General features: G+C 32.0%; 1 protein-coding gene across 2 annotated transcripts in view; it reads left to right on the forward strand.

Annotated features, from left to right (window-relative positions):
• The first annotated feature begins 14,111 nt into the window (after positions 1 to 14,111).
• The window catches only part of LOC148283201 (uncharacterized), a 78,956-nt gene continuing 74,343 nt past the window's right edge, over positions 14,112 to 18,724 (forward strand). Inside the window, exon 1 of one of the 2 annotated variants that reach the window (XM_088223877.1) lies at positions 14,112 to 14,452. The gene's annotated coding sequence lies outside the window, so the exon portion shown is untranslated. The remainder of the gene's footprint in view (positions 14,453 to 18,724) is intronic. The other variant, XM_088223878.1, reaches the window with a different exon arrangement.

The following is an 18,724-nucleotide window of genomic DNA, read 5'->3' on the forward strand; positions in this document are numbered from 1 at the left end:
TTATTACTTTAAGGTTATTTCGTTTAATAATATTTGGATTATTTATTAGATTATACAAAATATTGATTTTTTATTTCATGTTTTACGCAAGAGGGATATTAATGAATATTAAAACAACAGGTGGTAATTAATTAATCTATTTCAATCGATTTTGTTCGTCCTTCTGGTGGTTTTTGCGCATTTTAAATTAAACATAAAATATTGTAAATTCTCCCCCCGCCCTACATAAATGTGATTGGATATAATTTATCATAATATTTACTAGGCAAAGGTATTTTTCAAAACATTTTGTTTTGCGTTTCAATCTGACAAGTTATCATTTTTTTATTCAGCTTATTGTCATTTTTAAGGCTTTCAATCAAAACTTATAATAATATCGGCCTAGAACAGTGGTGGCCAGCTTATTCAGCTTATTGTCATTATTGAGGGTTTCAATCAAAACTTGTTAATATCGGCCTAGAACAGTGGAGGCCAGCTTATTCAGCTTATTGTCATTATTGAGGCTTTCAATCAAATCTTGTTAATATCGGCCTAGAACAGTGGTGGCCAGCTTATTCAGCTTATTGTCATTATTGAGGCTTTCAATCAAAACTTGTTAATATCGGCCTAGAACAGTGGTGGCCAGCTTATTCAGCTTATTGTCATTATTGAGGCTTTCAATCAAAACATGATAATATCGGCCTAGAACAGTGGTGGCCAGCATTTTGTATACCATGCGCTAATTTTTTCACATACAAGGTCAGATGCGCCATACAACTCGATTTTTTTTTACCTTATTACGTTCACGTTTAGGGTTGTAAAATAAAGATAGGATAGGAACTGCTTCGTTTATGAGAGGAAAATGAATACCCCAATCACGGAATTCAATTAATTCATTTACGTCATAGCTGCTATTTTAAAATGATGGCCACAAGAATGCAATGCGCCACCCGTGATCGTTCAATGCGTCGCGTTTGGCCACCACTAGCCTAGTTAAGTTACATGGCATATTTTAAAATTACAACGAAATAACATACTGCTACCAAAAATAATATGTCGTATATAAATGTACATAAATTACAAGATAAACAAAAAAATAACATACAGACAAGAATAACACAAAAGAGAGGGTTACAACTTAAAACAATATGTATATAACTAAATAAATAAAAAATTGGTATAAATTTTCACATATTTTATTTTTAAACAACTTTTTTTTAAATAGTTTGAATTTTTAGTAGTTGATACCTACATAATTTCGGAATAATATATATTTTTTTTTTTGATGAAGTAAGTAGTTACGCCTTTTTTTTTTTTTGATTATTAAAAGACACATATTGACGTAAGTTTTAATGCGCATACTACTAAAGTCATTGAAATAATTAAATTTACAATAATTGTAACCAAGTAATAATAAAAAGTGTTATTCTCTCGCTTGAATGAATTCTGCTTCTCCGTCCTTATCGTAAATCGGTTCAAAGCCCCGAGCGACAGAAATGTATCTAAAATTCTGTTTTTACTCGAGTTAAAATGTACAAGCTGTCTTAGTTGTCTCAATAATTCAGACGACATAAAATCAAAATGAACTACATTCGAAATACGAAGGAATTCACTGATCCAAATCATAAAAAAACTCCTGTCATAATAAGATTAAACTGTTCGATTTGTCGGATTGAGTGACTGTTAAACAATTAGTTTCTTTAACTGAAAAAACAGTTAACCCGATTATCCGGATTACAGTGAATTTATATGTTTCTGTTGGCAAATTAAAAAATAAACTTCCTGAACAACTAGTAATACACGTATTTTTAAAACTATTTTTACTAATAAAATAAATATAAAAAAGTCTTTGTTTTTCACCACATTTTTTTTCTACCGACCGATTTCAAAGCTTCGCAAGCTTTTTTTTCAAGGTATACTGAACTACTTTTTTATCTATGCTATTTTATTTTTACAGTGATTACAAAATATTACATCGATACACTTGGAGCTAATAGGTCAAGTTTTTTTGTCACGTTGTTCTTTGAAAGATGGGAAGTGCGAACAGAGATGGATACGATCTTCAAATATATTTTTAAATGTACTTTTAATAAAAAATATTTGTATTTTACTATTTACTTATCATCATCATCATCATCAGCCGTCTCTTGTTCAATGGTTTACATAGGCCTCCCCCTTCAGTCTCCATATTTCCCTATTCTGAGCCAACTGCATCCAACCACTTCCTGCAACTCGTCTTATGTCATCAGACCACCTTGTCTGAGGCCTGCCGACACTTCTTCTACCCGTTCTGGGTCGCCATTCCAGGACTTTTTTGGTCCATCTAGAGTCTGTGATTCTCTATATGACCAGCCCAGCTCCATTTCTGGTTGGTAGCCCTATGGACCACATCGGTGACCTTTGTTCTCGCTCTAATCCATGTATTGGTATTTCTGTCTCTCAACGAAATACCCAGCATTCTCCTTTCCATGGCTCTCTGGGTCACTGATAATTTGTGTAAAAATATGTCAATACAGGGAGAACACAAGCATCAAAAAGTTTCTTCTTTAAGTAATGTGAATACTTTGGAGATTTTAGGATATATGAGAGCTTACCAAAGGCATCCCGTGTTAAACCTCGCCTTATTTTCGTGTTCTAAGTATATATAACTATCAATCTTTTCAATGATTTGTCCATTTACTAAGATGTTACATGATTGGTTGGCATCACTCATTTCTTTAGTTTTTGAAGCATTCATTTTTAAGCCTATTTTCAGGGATGCTGTATTAACTTCGTTTATCACGTTTTCGAGTTCTTTCTCATCTTTAGCAAATAGGACTATATCATCCGCGAATCTGAGATTGCCAATGATTTAATACCCTTGTTGATCCAGTCAAAGGTTTTGAAGATATCTTCCAGAGCTAGTGTAAATAATTTGGGGAATATTGTATTACCCTGTCTTACTCCTCTTCTTATGCGGAACTTTCCGCTCGGTTCATGGAGCTGTACAATAGAGGTGGCATTATTATATATGTTTTTTGGGAGTTCTGAGTACCTGTGATCCACTCTACAATTATCTAAACCTTACATTACTGCCCATATCTATACAGAATCAAAAGCTTTCTCAAAATCAATGATTTACTTATAAATGTTTGTAAACTAACTTTTTTTAATTATATAAAATATTTTCATAATGTAATGTTGCATTATAATTCTTAGCGAAGGTGAGTATTATCTAAGTAAAATTATAGTATTATTTCATAAGTAAAAACATACAGATGATATAGGATACCTAAATGATAAAAAAATTATCCAAGCCAACATGGACATGTTCACAACTCCAGAAAAAGGGTAAAAATCAGACTCATCCCATCTAGGATAAAAGCTAAGTCACAAAATTCAATTTTATACAAGCTTAAAGCAATTAAAAACGTAACATGGAAAAAAAAATTCATGCGGAAAAAAAATCCAAACTCACACTTAAACATAATGAGTTTTAAACAACTGATTATTGTTTTTTAAAGATTCAAAATTAAAAAACGAATCTCGGTTATTTTAAAATAACCAAACGTCAAATTTTATTATTTCCCTAAAAATTCTGTCGGCAATTTTTAAATTAATTATTTAACATAATAACATATTTTACGCTGGTCAGTTACAGAATTGCATCTGTAAGAATTTTGTGATAAGTCGATGCTTATGATTTCCCTATGCGCACCCAGTGGTGCATAGAGCACTGATATGATACTTTACTTGCGGCGTATCTTGATCAGGTACAAAGATAAGTCCTTACGCTTCAGTTGCCAGTCCAGGAACTATAAAACATTACAGTGTGGGGTAATACCACCTTCAAAATCAATACTTCACGTTCACCCATCCAGGAATCGAACCTACGACCTGAAGCATGTTTTTTTTATGCCTTTATTGTTGCGGGTGTAGTATGTAGGTGAAAAAATTAAATCAAATGAACACCTGCAACAATAAAGGTTTCAGCTCTTTAACTACACAAACGTCAACAAATGGAAGAGTCTAAGAAATACAGATGTTCAAATATACGCAGAATGGTTAATGTTACACAGTGTATAAAGTGGTCGCTTAAACCAGCCAATGACAGGTCATAAGCTCTGTGGATGCCTAGACTTATATATTCCCTTCCTCAAAATGTTCTCCAAGCCTTTTGTAATATATTAATATTAACAGCTCCCTAAGGGGTTGAATTCAGTCCTTGTCTACGAAAATTTAGGCAAACTCAAAATATTGTTGAAAAACAAATAAACAAACAAGTAAATAAAACTGAAACCCATTAAAAATATATAAACAAATCAAGCCACATAATAGTTATATATATATATACATAGCTACATATATATATGCACCTAATATTTGTTGAATCTGAGAAAATAAATGTTCGCTACTGCTTCGTATTCATTTTTTTTGTTTTATTTTTACAAATTTTAGGTATGGCCTTGTTTTTTTTTTAAATACGTATTTATTTATATAGTAGTGTAATAATAAAACAATTGTAATCGTATCGAATCAGCGTGGGATGTGATCAGGACGATTAATCTTGACGCGGAAATAGCCAGTGAGAAAAAAACCACTACTGCAATGAGACATATACATTTGTTGGAATATTTCTCACTGTATCGAGGGACTTAAGTCCTCCCATAAATGGTGCGTTCCGTGTTAAGAAAACATGGCGTCTGATCCTTGGCAACATCCTACGCGTTACTCTTACACTAACCCAACGACGCGACGCGACGCTCACCTCGGTTCGTCGAACTTATGTAACAGAGCAGACACATTAACTAAAAATATCCTTTGTGTAACGGGATTCTTCTTGAACACACGAAACATCCTTTATCAGATGGCGATAAATAAAGAAGTTATTTAATCGTAAACTTAATCCGAGTTATTATTGCGAGAACGTGTCGCACGACCAAAGCCGCGCCACTTTTCCGGTTCATTATGGTTCCGCGCAAGTTATTCCTAGAAGTAACGAACTCAGTTGATATTTTTTATTGATATCAGAAATTAAACGAAATTTATAATAGTACTTGTAATAATATTGTTGAAAACAGATTTTTAGCTGTTTTCTCGATCTTTTCATCATCGAGTCTTTGGAAATCGGCAGAATGGTGAATGTCACAGGGTGAGCTGTGGCCGCTTGGACTAGCCGATGACGGGTGTGCCTAGACTTCCATATATCCACCTCAAAAATATTTTCACTCTCTGTTGCGATTGCTTTCAATCGAGTGAGTGATATTAAAAAACTATATGTAAACAAATAATGTTGAAAAACTGATTTTACCGTAGGGTTAAAGATCATTTGGGAATGACCCGAAAATAAAATGATCGAGACAACCGCTACAAAAATTGACTTAACCAATATTATTTTAAACATTCGCATGCACTTAACTCTTTCATCTATTGAACCGTGTGAAGAAAATGAGCTAAAACTCTGATTATGTATCTGAGATTCATCTGCCTGAACTATTTTACCTGCTAGGAAACGTCTAAAACCACTTATCCGCTTTCATACTTCCCTTTACACAAGCTTGTTGAATTAACAATATCTCGAGTATGCCCATTACAGTGAGGGAATATAGAAGTCTAGACTTATAGATCCCTAGGGATTTATATAGCCCGTGGATCCAAAATGTTTTCCCTCATTTTTGCAATAGATTTCAAACTTAATGATTTCAAGCCATGTCTACGAACGTTTGACCATACTCGAGATACTGTCGATTACTCTCTCGTTCGTATATTCGCATCGCATGCGGTCTCAGGTTCGAATCCCGACATGGTTGACATGAAAAAGTTTTTTTTCACTCTGGAATATTTCGTAGTCCCAGGACTGGCAATTGAAGCGTAATGCTGATCATCTTACCTTCGTGTAACAAAAATGATCAAGATGTGATGTGTTCGGAGTATTAATACAGCGCCCTATGTACCATTAGATGCGGAAAGGGAACCATAGCGATGGTGATTCATTTAAACAAACATGATAATTTTTTTGTATCTCAACCTCAGTAAATAACAAAATACAAGAAATAGATGACCGAGAAGCGAAGTTTCTATGATCCTTTGTTTATTGGTGTTTTCCCAGCTTCGGTTCAGTGTTTCCTCGATGGAACGATTAGGAAAATTACCAGAAGCCTAGTAACTGCATTGTTCCGAGTGTATGTAGGCTTCTCTGGCAATGAAAATATTTCCGTGTTATTTGTTCTGACGTTCCAAGTTCAGAGGAGTTCACTTTTTCGCTTGTGGGAGGACCTGGATTTTGGCACTGTCAATTGGTACGTACATATAATTGTTTTATGTATTTATGATTATTGCCGCCTCCTTTTTTCATTCAAATTATGTATACATGTATCTTTACACATACACATACACACGCTTTAACACGCTTGACGTTTGCATTGTAGTATGAGACTTTATAAGCTATCAATGAATAAATAGTACAAATCACTTACTCGAATTTAGAGAAGAATATTCATTTTCTCAATATTGGATATTTTTTAACGATAGAGCTGTGGAATATTTTACAATACAATGATATTTTTTCATAAAATTATAAACTCTAATAAAAAAACAGAATTTTGGAAAAAAATTGATCGGAACCAGCATGAACACGATCGCAATACTAGAGAAAAGAACAAAATTAGACTTCCATTTAGGAAAAAGGCAAAGTCACAAAATTCAATTTTATTTAAAGCAATTAAAAAGTATTACGAAATGGAAAAAAATATTTATGAAGAAAAAAACATATCAAAATTAAAAATAATGGTCAAGACATATGTGATAAACAATTTATAAATTAAATATATTTGCAATGTTATTATTAGAACCCACATAACAATATGTATGATATGTGTGCCCTACTTTAAGATTTAAATAAATAAAGGCGGAAATTAAAGACCTGGGCTGGTATTCCGGACGCATTTACAGCGCGCTATAGCGGGTATTTAGTGCGTAAAATCGCGCTATACTGCTCTTTAACTGCGTTTGGAATATCAGCCCTGAGCCTGATTTACAATAGAAAGTAAACATTTGTCTTCCATTTTATCTACAAAGTTAAATTAACTTTTCTGCGTGCGATATACGAGTATAATATGAATACTTTTTTTCGAAGCACGTTTAATTACAGGTTACCAAAGAAGATACTTTAAATTTTCATACACATAAAAAACACATTTTCTTATTTATATATCGATTTCACTTTATACCGTCTTGACATATACCGATAAACATAGCGTTTACTAGCGTCCAGGGCCGCGATTAGACAACATTATCTTTTGAATATTGTTTTTTTTTTTTTTATGTATATAAATAAAAATTACAAAGAAAATGTAAAGTCTCTTCGTCGCGTCGGTAGCCTGTAATATATTTACTTAACATTTTGATACGGCCCTGAAATCTTGATCCACTTTGATATTTGAATCGAACTACTTAACCCAACTGATTAAAGGTCATAAGCTCTGTAAATGCCTAGAATTTCATATTCACTTCTGTTGGAAAAACATGTAATATTTGAACAAAACTTTATCTTAATTTTAATTAAATTAATATTGTATTTTATTTAAATTAATATTTTAATTTAAGTTTAAATTTAAATTTAAATGTTAATTTTAATTTTTAATTTAATTTTAATTTTAATTTTGAATTTTATTTTAACTTAAATTAGAATTTTATTTCTAAATTAATTATAATTAAATTAAAATTGAATTTATTTTTGATGTCAATCCCGTATAATTTGTCTACAAAGATTTTCAGTTTCCTGAAATATTGTTTTTTATTTTATCGTTAAAATTGTAGTTATTGAAAACATTGTTGATAACCAATATAAGAAGAACAAATTAATGGTTCGGATGAATTTTACCCATAATATGGGCTTCAGGTTTTTTACTTTACAAAAATCAACATAAGGAAGAATTAAAGAAATATGAATGTTTAAGCAGAATGGATAATGTTACACAGTATGTAAAGTGATCGCGTCCTGACATTGACTGGTTATACAAACAAACCATTACGCCATTTCCCCGCAAGGCTACGCAGAGAGGATAGAACGCTATACTTCTCTGTCTTTGCATTCGGATCTCGCTTCCATTCATACATCTTCTTATGCACGCGCCTCGATTATTCCGACTATTGAGATGTCCATCTTGAAACGTTGGTTGGATTTGGTCATGCCATGTCTTTCTCGGTCTTCCTCTATTTCTGCATCCATCAACATTCGCGTGAGATAATCTTTTTACTCGATCTTTTGCTGTCCATTCGCTCTACATCTCAGATTTCCGTTCACTCCATACTCCGATAACACCTTTCATAATTTATCTCTGTCAATGCTTTTTGCAAAATAGTATTTCGTAAAACAAATATTTGATCCATGTATCCTTTTCTATTCATAAAACCATATCCCACACTCTATCCTTAGTAACTCTTGTCACTCTCTCAATATGAATTCGTCCATTCGTTTTGCCAACAGCGCTCCTAAGGCTGATTGCTCTATAATTTCCGCATTCCACCCTTGAGCCTATTCTCTTGTACTATAGACTTAAAAAGACATCCTCTTGCAAATATTATATTGTTCTGGGTGACAAAAATGCAGCCGACAAAATCCCCCCGTACCGAAGAACTAGAGCGTCACCGCGCTCTATCGAACCGCTTCTCCTTTTTGAGCTTTCCATAACACACATTTTTTTATTTTTTTATTTATTACTTTATACATACATTGTTACAAAAATGGAACAAAAAACACTCTTGCAAATTCTGCTTGTACTAGGAGTAGGCTCAGTATATGAAGGGTCGGCAAGCCAGAAATATTAGTATGCCTAATGTTGCAATCGGTTCCTATATGGGCAAATGCCTGTTCTAAGAAACCGATTTGTTGCGGCAAATATGGTTTTCGAATATGTTTCCTATGAATAAAAATAATATTGAAGAAATAGAAAAACAGTTATAGCCCAAAAGAGAAGAAAAGAAAAAAAAATATTACAGTTTACATTATATGTAAAAATACAATTAAATATATAAATATATAGCATACATTTTATTTATTTTATTTTATTTTATTTATTTCGAATACAGACAGATGTACAGGTTAAATGAATATATTTTTTTAAAAACCATATAAAATGTATACATAGTAGGGCCTGCCATCCAATTATATGTATTCACTAAATAATACTGTAATAAAGCGACGACGGCTTGAAGTTTAAACTATATAAATAATAAATATACTATATATTAAAATAAGATAAATATGGATAAAACAAGGAGATAGTGGAAAGGAAAAGAAGGAAATTGATAAGGAGTGGTAAAGGATGATTGAAGGAAAGTGAGAGCGGAAAATTGCATTTGATTTAATGATTAAATGAATTATGAATGAAGAGCATGAATCAAGCCAATTAATTCTCTTCTGTACATATTGAATGGAGTGTTAAATATATCAAGACTATTAAATATACTACATACATACATATACACATACATACATATATACACACATATCCATACATATACATAACATATATATACACATATACATACACAATATATATGCACATGCGAAAATACAATAAATTTATATATGATTCAATGGGATAGCATAATACATTATAACTTCATCGCATCTCACAGTTCGTTCATCTTTTCCCCCAAGCGTCCCCTTACATTCCATGTCGCAATTCTGCATTTTAACGTCTTCCTCCTCTGTGCGTGCGCCTTCTCGGAAGAAGTGGCTTGATGGGTTGCGAGCTTCATCGATGTTTGGTTATAATCCTTGTAAATGCTTAGATAGTCATATATTAATTGGTTGTTAGGATTGTGGATTTCTCCACTCGGGCGTAATAAAATATAGTGTTGGTATGTGCAACAGGAACATGTGCGCATGTTTATTTGGCGAAACTAATGACAGAAATCAAAATGAAATTTATTGAACAAAACAAACAAATGGCTCTCTTTGTCCATTCCAGTCAACAGTAGTACGTACATTCCTGCAGTGTATAGAAAACAAAGGTTTACTTTCACTATCGTCCGTGACTGTCCGACGTCCGACGTCCGACGACGCGGCGTGCGGCATGCGGCATGCGACAGTACGGAGCGGCTTCCTATTGCTACCCGATACAGCAACGGTGGCCAACCGGTCGCGGTTGATATCGACGGGCATATAAGGCAAAAAGAGGTTATAATATATAGGTTATATATATATAGAAAAATGGCACAAATCCATGTGTAATAATTTAATATTGCTTTTAATGCATCCCTTTATTATTAATTAACATTTTCATCCTTTTGGGCATACTTAAAATAAGAGTTTTACAGTAATTGTGGATATCGGGGTGCTATTACAAAGTTTTAATGTTTCAGATTACTGGTAATGCTCTCTTTTTGTTTTTAACTACTGCCCATGGCTTTTCAATGAGATTCATGTTTGGACTATTATCTGGTCGCGGTAATGTTTTGACGTCTTTATTTGCTAAAAATGTTGTGATAAAAATGTTGTATTTTCCGCTTTATGATGGAGAGCCCCCGTCTTGCATAAAATACCGTCCCCCTATGGGTACCATCCATTTATTTGATTAGAGGTAAAAGCTTACTTTTTAATACTTTTATGTACTGCACATGATTCGTGTTTTCTTTTACAATATATAGTCTACCTGAACCATGAACAGATATAACACCCCACACCATAACAGCGGTTGGATGTTTTACAGTTTGCTTGAGACAATCTGCTTTGAACGCCTCCTCTGGTTTTCTTCAAATGTGTTGGCTACTCTCTTTCAATTTTGAAAAGATGCATTCGTCACTGAAGCATAACAAATAATTAAATATACATTGTGCATTAAAAAATATGATTCATTTTCATTGAAAAGGATGTATTTTCATACGTTTTATAATGGTTTTATATTCAAATATTTGATATCCTCAAACATTTTTCAGAATGACTTCTATAAAAATATGTAAAATACACAAAAACGTTTTTTTCAAAATCATATTATTTAGGTATCAATTATACGTATTGTACGTTTTTCCTGTCTTCTATTATCCAATTCTTAAAACCTTAAGTCCTTTATTTAAATAGTAGTTTTTTGCTGCTGTTACGCCATTGTTGGCGTAATCTTGTTTCTTTCTTGGACGATATCCTTTTAGACTACTTTCAAAGAACCTTCTTCTGACTGTAACTGGTGATACATGAAAACCAAAATCTTTGAGCTGGTCACGGGGTACCTTAGATGTAGCTTTGTGGTTCATCAACGGTTCTTGGCTTTTTCCTGTTGAGTGATTTTACTTTATCACTGCAATTTTTCTTGAGGAAATGTCACTTTTTTTCTAAGTGGAAAGGCTTAAATTTTATGATATTTTTTCTTCATTTCAAAATGTACGATATTGCATTTTTTTTCAATTCAACTTATTTAAGTTAAATATTTTGAATTTGTCAAGTTTGATAATTTTATGGGGTCATTTTCAATGCTTTCATTTGTGAAAATAGAATTTAAATTAAACATACGGAAATATTAAAAAAATACAGTACTGAATTTGAAATATAACCAGTGCCCTATACGAGTATTTTCGAATCATCGGGGTCCAAATTTTTAATCCGACAGGATTCAGACCCCGACAAAGATTCAACGTGAAATATTTGTTTTTACACTATGATATTGTCATAACCCTTTGATTGGTTTCCTGAAGCGTAAGACTGTTCACCATATCTTCTATTTAACTAAAATGATCTAGACACGCTGCAATCGCAGTGCCAACACGGACACTGGACAGAAAAAAGTCGATCTCGGGTCTAATATAGTTAGCGACCCTTGCGCCGCACAGTCTATACACTGGTAGATGATGGGGACGCGGATGGACGGACTTTCGCTCTGCTTCTGGTTCTGCTGACCCTCGCCGGCGCACAGTGTTTCGTTTTACGCTCGACGCTAAACATTCTAAAAGGTTTTGAAACCCACTCGTACGATGTGTTTCATTTCACAAAATTTATTTGAAATATGTTTTTTTCAAAAATTACGTGATATGTTGTTCACTGAAATAAATATTCTCATTAAATTAAAATCTAGATAAAAGTACATGTTTATATTATAAAAAAATGTAAAAACATGTTTCAACGGTTTTTTTTTAAATCTCAAACTTTTTTTTTAAAAAGGTGACCTACTAAATTAGTTACTGAATTTATATGTACTTTTATATTATATACTCGTATATGAGCACCATATGCAGTCCGTTCATAGAATGCATGGAACCGTTGGTTCCCCTAAATTCAGCCAAATAATGTTTATAAAATAGCATGTTTAATAAAATAATCATCAGTCATAAAACCTAACATTTAGATAACTATGAACAAATAATGTAATGATAATTGTATTAATAATCGCTACTGAACGTTCGATCCGCGAGCAGTCGCAGACTAAAATTCTCACTAAGCAATTGAAATATACCATTACATTATTTTTCATGTTCGTAGTTTAGATGCGATGCGGACGCAACGCCGCGCAGCACAGATACGATTTTGGTATTTTGGCGCTAAACATAACATTATTATTTTGTGGTAGAATAGGAATACAAAATAAAATGTAGAATTCAATCCAAACATAACATCAATAAAATGTTGATTTGGTATAAGAAAAAAGTTTGTAATCTACCTCAAATATTAATTTTTTGGATTCAAATAATGAGCAATTATTTTTAGTTGAAAAGTCATGTTTTTTAACAAGATAATCTCTATTTTGGTTTCACTGCATTTTAGTCAAATAAAATATAACGCCACAAAATACTTCACTGCTATTTATTATAGTTTATGAAGTGAAGTTGGTTGATTTGTTATCACAATTGATTACTAGATATTTGGAATTATTGTTATTATTTCTGATAATATGTATATGGTATTTAGTTTGTCTTTAATTTCTTAAGAGCAGTGTATATTACTATGTACCAATTACTTATATATTAATTGCTTCTCTAAAAAATCCTACCGCACGCCCCCGATGAGCACGTTTCATAATTAAAATTTGTTGCTAGAAAAAAAAATGCATAGCTTTCAAAGAAACGGAACCAAAACAAACACTTAAATCTCAAAATACAACCTCGATTGTGGCGAGATAATGAGAGAATAAATCAAATAGTAATCACATAAGTATGTTAATACTTTCGGATGAACCCATTAGTCGACGTTTGTTTTGGTCACCCAACTTTATTTTATTTATTTATTATCATTATATTACATACACAAAATTATAGTTTATACAAAGTTACTTTGACTGCCTAACAAGAGTTATTTACCCCGTTCTAAGACAGTAAAAAAATCTAAAAAACATTGATCTATATAAAGAAACGGTCATAAAGATAGAGGACAAAGTAAAAAATGCAGTAAAAATATGGTAAAAAATGTAGTAAAAACATACTAAAAACATAGTAAAAATGTAGTGAAAACATAATTTAAAAAATATTAAAAATATATAAATATGTATATAAAAATATTTTGAAACTCAGTAAAATGCAAATTAAAAACAGAATACATAGTAAGAAACATATTTAAAGTCATAGTAAAAAAATGAATGTATGTTTATAGCAAAAAGCATATTTAAAAAAAAAAACATAGCAAAATACCGAGTAGAAAGAGAAAAAAAACATATTAAAAAATAAAGTAAAAGATGTAATAAAAAAATAATACATTGTTAAAGCAAATTAAAAAGTCACGAGGATCTTAAAAATTAAATCAGTAAAAAACTAAAAATATATTTTAACAATTTAAATTAGAACATGTATTGGCCATCTAACAGCCACCATCAACCCCTCAGACTCTCAGCGACCAATTTCTCCGAGGAAAGTAGTCAGCAACCTCCTGAGCTTGTGGTTCTTGCAACGTGGCTCTTATTAAGTTTGACTTTGTTACGTTGATACGTCCATGACAGCATCATTCGAGAGTGCAAAAGTGAATTTCTAGCGTCTCAGCTTGCACGAAACGAAACGCCGTGCGGTCCTCCCGACTGGGCTGACTGCGGCCCGAGAAGTCGCGCGGGAGGTTGCAACTCTCAACTCGCTACTCGCTGCTCGCAACCCGTGGGAGGGATCTCGGCTAATCGCGCGCTTCGCTTTGGCGGGAGTTCGACTGCCGGTATCACTTTGTCGCCAGTTTCGTAATCAGTAATCAGTAGTCCGTCAGGCGCTGTGGATGCCGCGTGTGGTGATTTCCTAACGCAATGCTATTTTTAACCGGCGCGCGAATTTTGACAGATCAATGAGTGCAAACGATGAATTAAAAGTGTGATATTTCCTGCAGACATGTGTGTTATTTTACTTTTTTATCTTGCATGATCAATCCTTTTCTATAACATGTGAAAAAACTATTATTTACCTTAGAAAAAATAGGAAAATATTGAATCTTGCTTAAATTTTTCGATAGGCGTCGGTTGTTGACGTGATCTGACGGATCATCTTACGATTATCGAACGAATATTTCGATTTTTAAAATTCGCAAATCAAAGTATGTATTAATTTAATGTAATTAGCCATTTTAACATTTACTCGCAACAATACATTACTAAACAACTTACCGTAACTAAAATGTCTAATAATTATTCTTAACATTCATTGATTAATCAAACACTATATAATTTAGTCAGCCTCGTGGTTCGATTCCCGACATGGTTGATTTGACCTTCAGGTCAGCTTACGCTTCAGCGTAAAACTGATCATCTTACCTTCATGCAATAAAAATGATCAAGATACGCTGCGATTGGTATACCAATTCCGTGCGCTATGCACCATGAGGTGCGGAAAGGAAATGATGATGATGAAATAATGTTTGGTCAAAAATACATGGGTAGCAAGGTACTGTTAAAAATAAACATTCCAATAAATGAAACAAAGGCCTTGCAGTAAAAATATTTGGTTATTATTTTATCAAAATTATTGTTTGTTTGTTTGTTCTACTCAAGAATACTTTACAGATAAAAAAATCATTTATGTATAGTAAATCGAGCTTATTATACAGATCTTTAAAAATCTAGGACTATCAAATTATTTATACAACAACCGCGTACACATGTAACATTTTAAAGTATAATCATTGATATTGTCCTCATTTCTAAATCTGTTCGTTTTCAAAAGGTGATTTTGCTTAAAAAAACATTTTTGTTTGAGGTTTTTTATTTTAAATACGTTTTTCAAACAGTTTGTTTTTCTCCAATTTTTCTCCCATAATTGTATTATATTTACCGTCAAGGAAAAAAAAGAATCGACATTATTTTATTTTTTTAAACCAACTAACTTCTAAACACAGTTCTATATTTTACTTCTTTATTTTGTATTTTTTTAAATTTATATTGGTTTATACACATCTTTTTATTTTTATACCAACTATACTTCTTAACACTAATACTTTATTTTATCTTGTTTATATATTCATGTTTTATATAACTTCCATGTATGTAAAAGCCTTATGGGCGTAAAAAAATAATTTTAAAAAATGTTAAAAATATGATTACTATATCATGTTTGGGAAATCCCAGAAATCAGTTCGAACTACAGTGCAATTCTGGTATTTAGTAAACAAAAACTGCCAGCGAAACGTTTAAATCAGACGAAATAAATAAAAAAACGTCACATGATTCATTTTGTAAACACTTATATTTCTCTTTTGTCCGACAGCAGCGAGTGTTCTTTTTCGGAATAAACTTTTTAAAAAGTCTACGTAATATGCTGACATTAACTTTATTCAAACAATCAATTAACCCGTCACCAATAATTGGCGATCGAGATAACATTTCGACTAGAAATAATAACAGAGGCGTTTAAGAATTCGATTTACCCTGATTGAACAATATCATGAATCATTTATTTCATTTCGAGTGAATATTTTTTTAAATAATGTAACATTGAAATACTCCAGCTTTGTGTTGCTGAATCGAGAATTACATCATAATGAATATATTTCTGGTTTTAGTAACTAATAGTAATATATTATTTCCAGAAAACCCACGGTTTGCAATAACCCACATAGTACACCCACTATTCATGCAAATCCATAAGAATAACATCATATTAAACTTTTCAGTAACAAATACGATAATTGTGTTTTTCTGTTGAAACGAAAAGGACACCCAGGCGTGAAAAATATTAAAATGAATTATTGTGATCTCAACGAAAACCAAACGCGGTACCTCCTTGTTTAACGTGTCCGTACAGAAAATAAAAAAAAATATGTTAGTTATTATTGTATCAATTTTGTTCCGATTTGTGTTCTCAATATATTATATTTATCATAAATCCAATTGCTTTATCGTCACAACCATAGAATTAAGCATAGTCCAGAAACCGCATACGCACATCAAACAGAAGGCGACTAAACTACTCATAAATGAGTAGGTTTACGTTTCGACCCATTAGTTTCTTTGTAGACGTCGCTCAGTACGCAACTCCTGATTTGAATTCAAGTATGCCGTATTGTGTCCTTTTAAAGTAGAGAAATACTGCTAGGATCTTAAAAAAACAGGATGGTATCACATTTCATGTGTAATTAGCAAGCGAATGTTTAAGTAGCAAATGCACTACTTAAAAAATGAATTATTTTTCCATCTGTCAGATTGTCGATGAAACAAAATGGAAATTTCGTTAGTGTTGCTAGGGTAGTAAATTTTTGTTACCCTACTTTGCTCATCTAATGCAAGAACTAATAAAAAATAGACCTCGTATTAAACAACGCCGTGGAGGTAATTTCAACGACATTATCTTTAAAACATCAAATATTATTTATTATAAAAACATAAAAACAAAAACTTCGTAACAATTGTTTCGCCTTGTTAGGGTATTTTCAAACGAATGTGAAGGTTAGATGGATTGAATGATTAAGTACCTTGAATTATATAGTCATATAATTCAAGGTACTTAAGTAGAAAAATAAAAATCATCTTATGAACTATTTTTTTATTTCTGATGTAATAAGTTTAAGCTAAAATTCCACTTAATCAATGAAAACCGATGTTCTTACTTATAAAAAAAGTAGCGTAAAAAATAGACTACCCTGGCAACACTAATAAAATATCAATTTTTTGTTTTCTTTGACAATCTGAAAGGTGAAAAAATAATTTAAAAATTGAGTAATGCATTTGGTACTTACACATTCATTTCCTAATTACATATGAAATGTGATCCCATCATGTTTCTTGTTGATCCCAGCAGCATTTCTACACTTTTAAACGACACATCACGGCATATTAAAATTCAAGTCGGGAGTTGCGTACTAAGCGACGTCTACAAAGAAACTAATGGGTCAAAACGTAAAACTGCTTTTTTAAGAGTAGTTTAGTCGCCTTCTGTTTGAAGTGCATATGCGGTTTCTAGATTATTCTTAATTCTATGCGTTTATAATCCCATTTCAAATTTTACCCTTTTTTGGTTCAGTTTCAGTGCTGCAGTAGGTATTAAATATATTTAAAGCTACTTATGACTAAAGTTACCCACTAAGACCAAATACTTTTCAGTCCAGTTCAACTTCTCCGCATATATTAAGATGTTTGTCCTTTCATTGTAAAATAACTAATTTAAGTAACCCACAAAGTTAAGTATAAATACTAAATAGGTTAAAAATCAGATCAAAAATGACGATGGGTCATGGTCAGAAACAGTCATCTCTAAAATTGAAGTTATCGCATTATTCTACATCCCACCCGTAAATCGCTGAACACAATAGTTTAATTAATCTATAAATTAAAGCTAAAGTGATAACAACAGATTTTTAATCAACACGTTTTAAAAAAATCTAATCAAAATACTAATAACATTATTGCTGTGCGTTAAATTTTATTATTCTTAATGGCGAGTAACATCAATCCCAAAAATTAATTTAATGCGGGGCGTCGTTGCCTACAATTAATAGCCTACAGAACTTGATTTTATAACAATTATGTTTTACAAATGAAAACTCATCGTGTTCACATTTTTATATAAATTATAATCATTACTCGGTACCTAATCGCTGATCATATTCATTTTATTAAGAAATTCGTATAATGGGTAGGCAGGTAGTATTTTTTTTCAAGAAGCGTACATTTAATTTACCCAATTATTTTAATTTAAGGGTCGTTTCATAATAGTCGTAAACAACAGCGTTGAAAATGGGAAACAAATTGTGGTAGAGCGGGGCTTGAACCTCGGACCTCTCGATCCGGAGTCCGCCACACTACCGCGGGACCGCAATCTTCTTAAATCATAAAAACGTGCGAGACGTAATATGAAATAAAAAGTCACACTTTAACTGATTTTGATTTACAGCTTTATTAAGAAACAAAAATACAGCGATGTGAAAATAAATCAATTAAAAATGTGATATGATTCCTACAATTTCAATTTGTTATCGAATTCTATCGAAACAACTGTAATATTATATCATTCGTAAAGAAATACATTGGGAATAACAAAGAAAATGTTGTTTTTTTTAAATACGTATCTACGTATTATTTTTCCATTGTACAAAATATTTGCAACTGAATGTCGATAACCATCTATTTAATAAACATATACATGTAATTGTAATGACCTACCTGAAATTCACGTTAAGACAAAAATCTATTTATACCTATTATATAAATACAAAAAACATGTTTTTTTTGCGCTCTTTCATAATTTTAAAAACCTGTTAGGGTTATATAAACATGACATATTATTAGGTCAATTAAAGTTATGTCTCATTTGGTCAGTGTAGTCATCATGTACTTTTTAATGTTGATTTTAAATTTGTCTCCAAATAAATTTTTCA

The sequence above is a fragment of the Micrasema longulum genome, unplaced genomic scaffold (genome assembly GCF_059751315.1).
Source record: "Micrasema longulum isolate JH-2025_06_02 unplaced genomic scaffold, ASM5975131v1 h1tg000253l, whole genome shotgun sequence".
NCBI classification, from domain to species: domain Eukaryota; kingdom Metazoa; phylum Arthropoda; class Insecta; order Trichoptera; family Brachycentridae; genus Micrasema; species Micrasema longulum.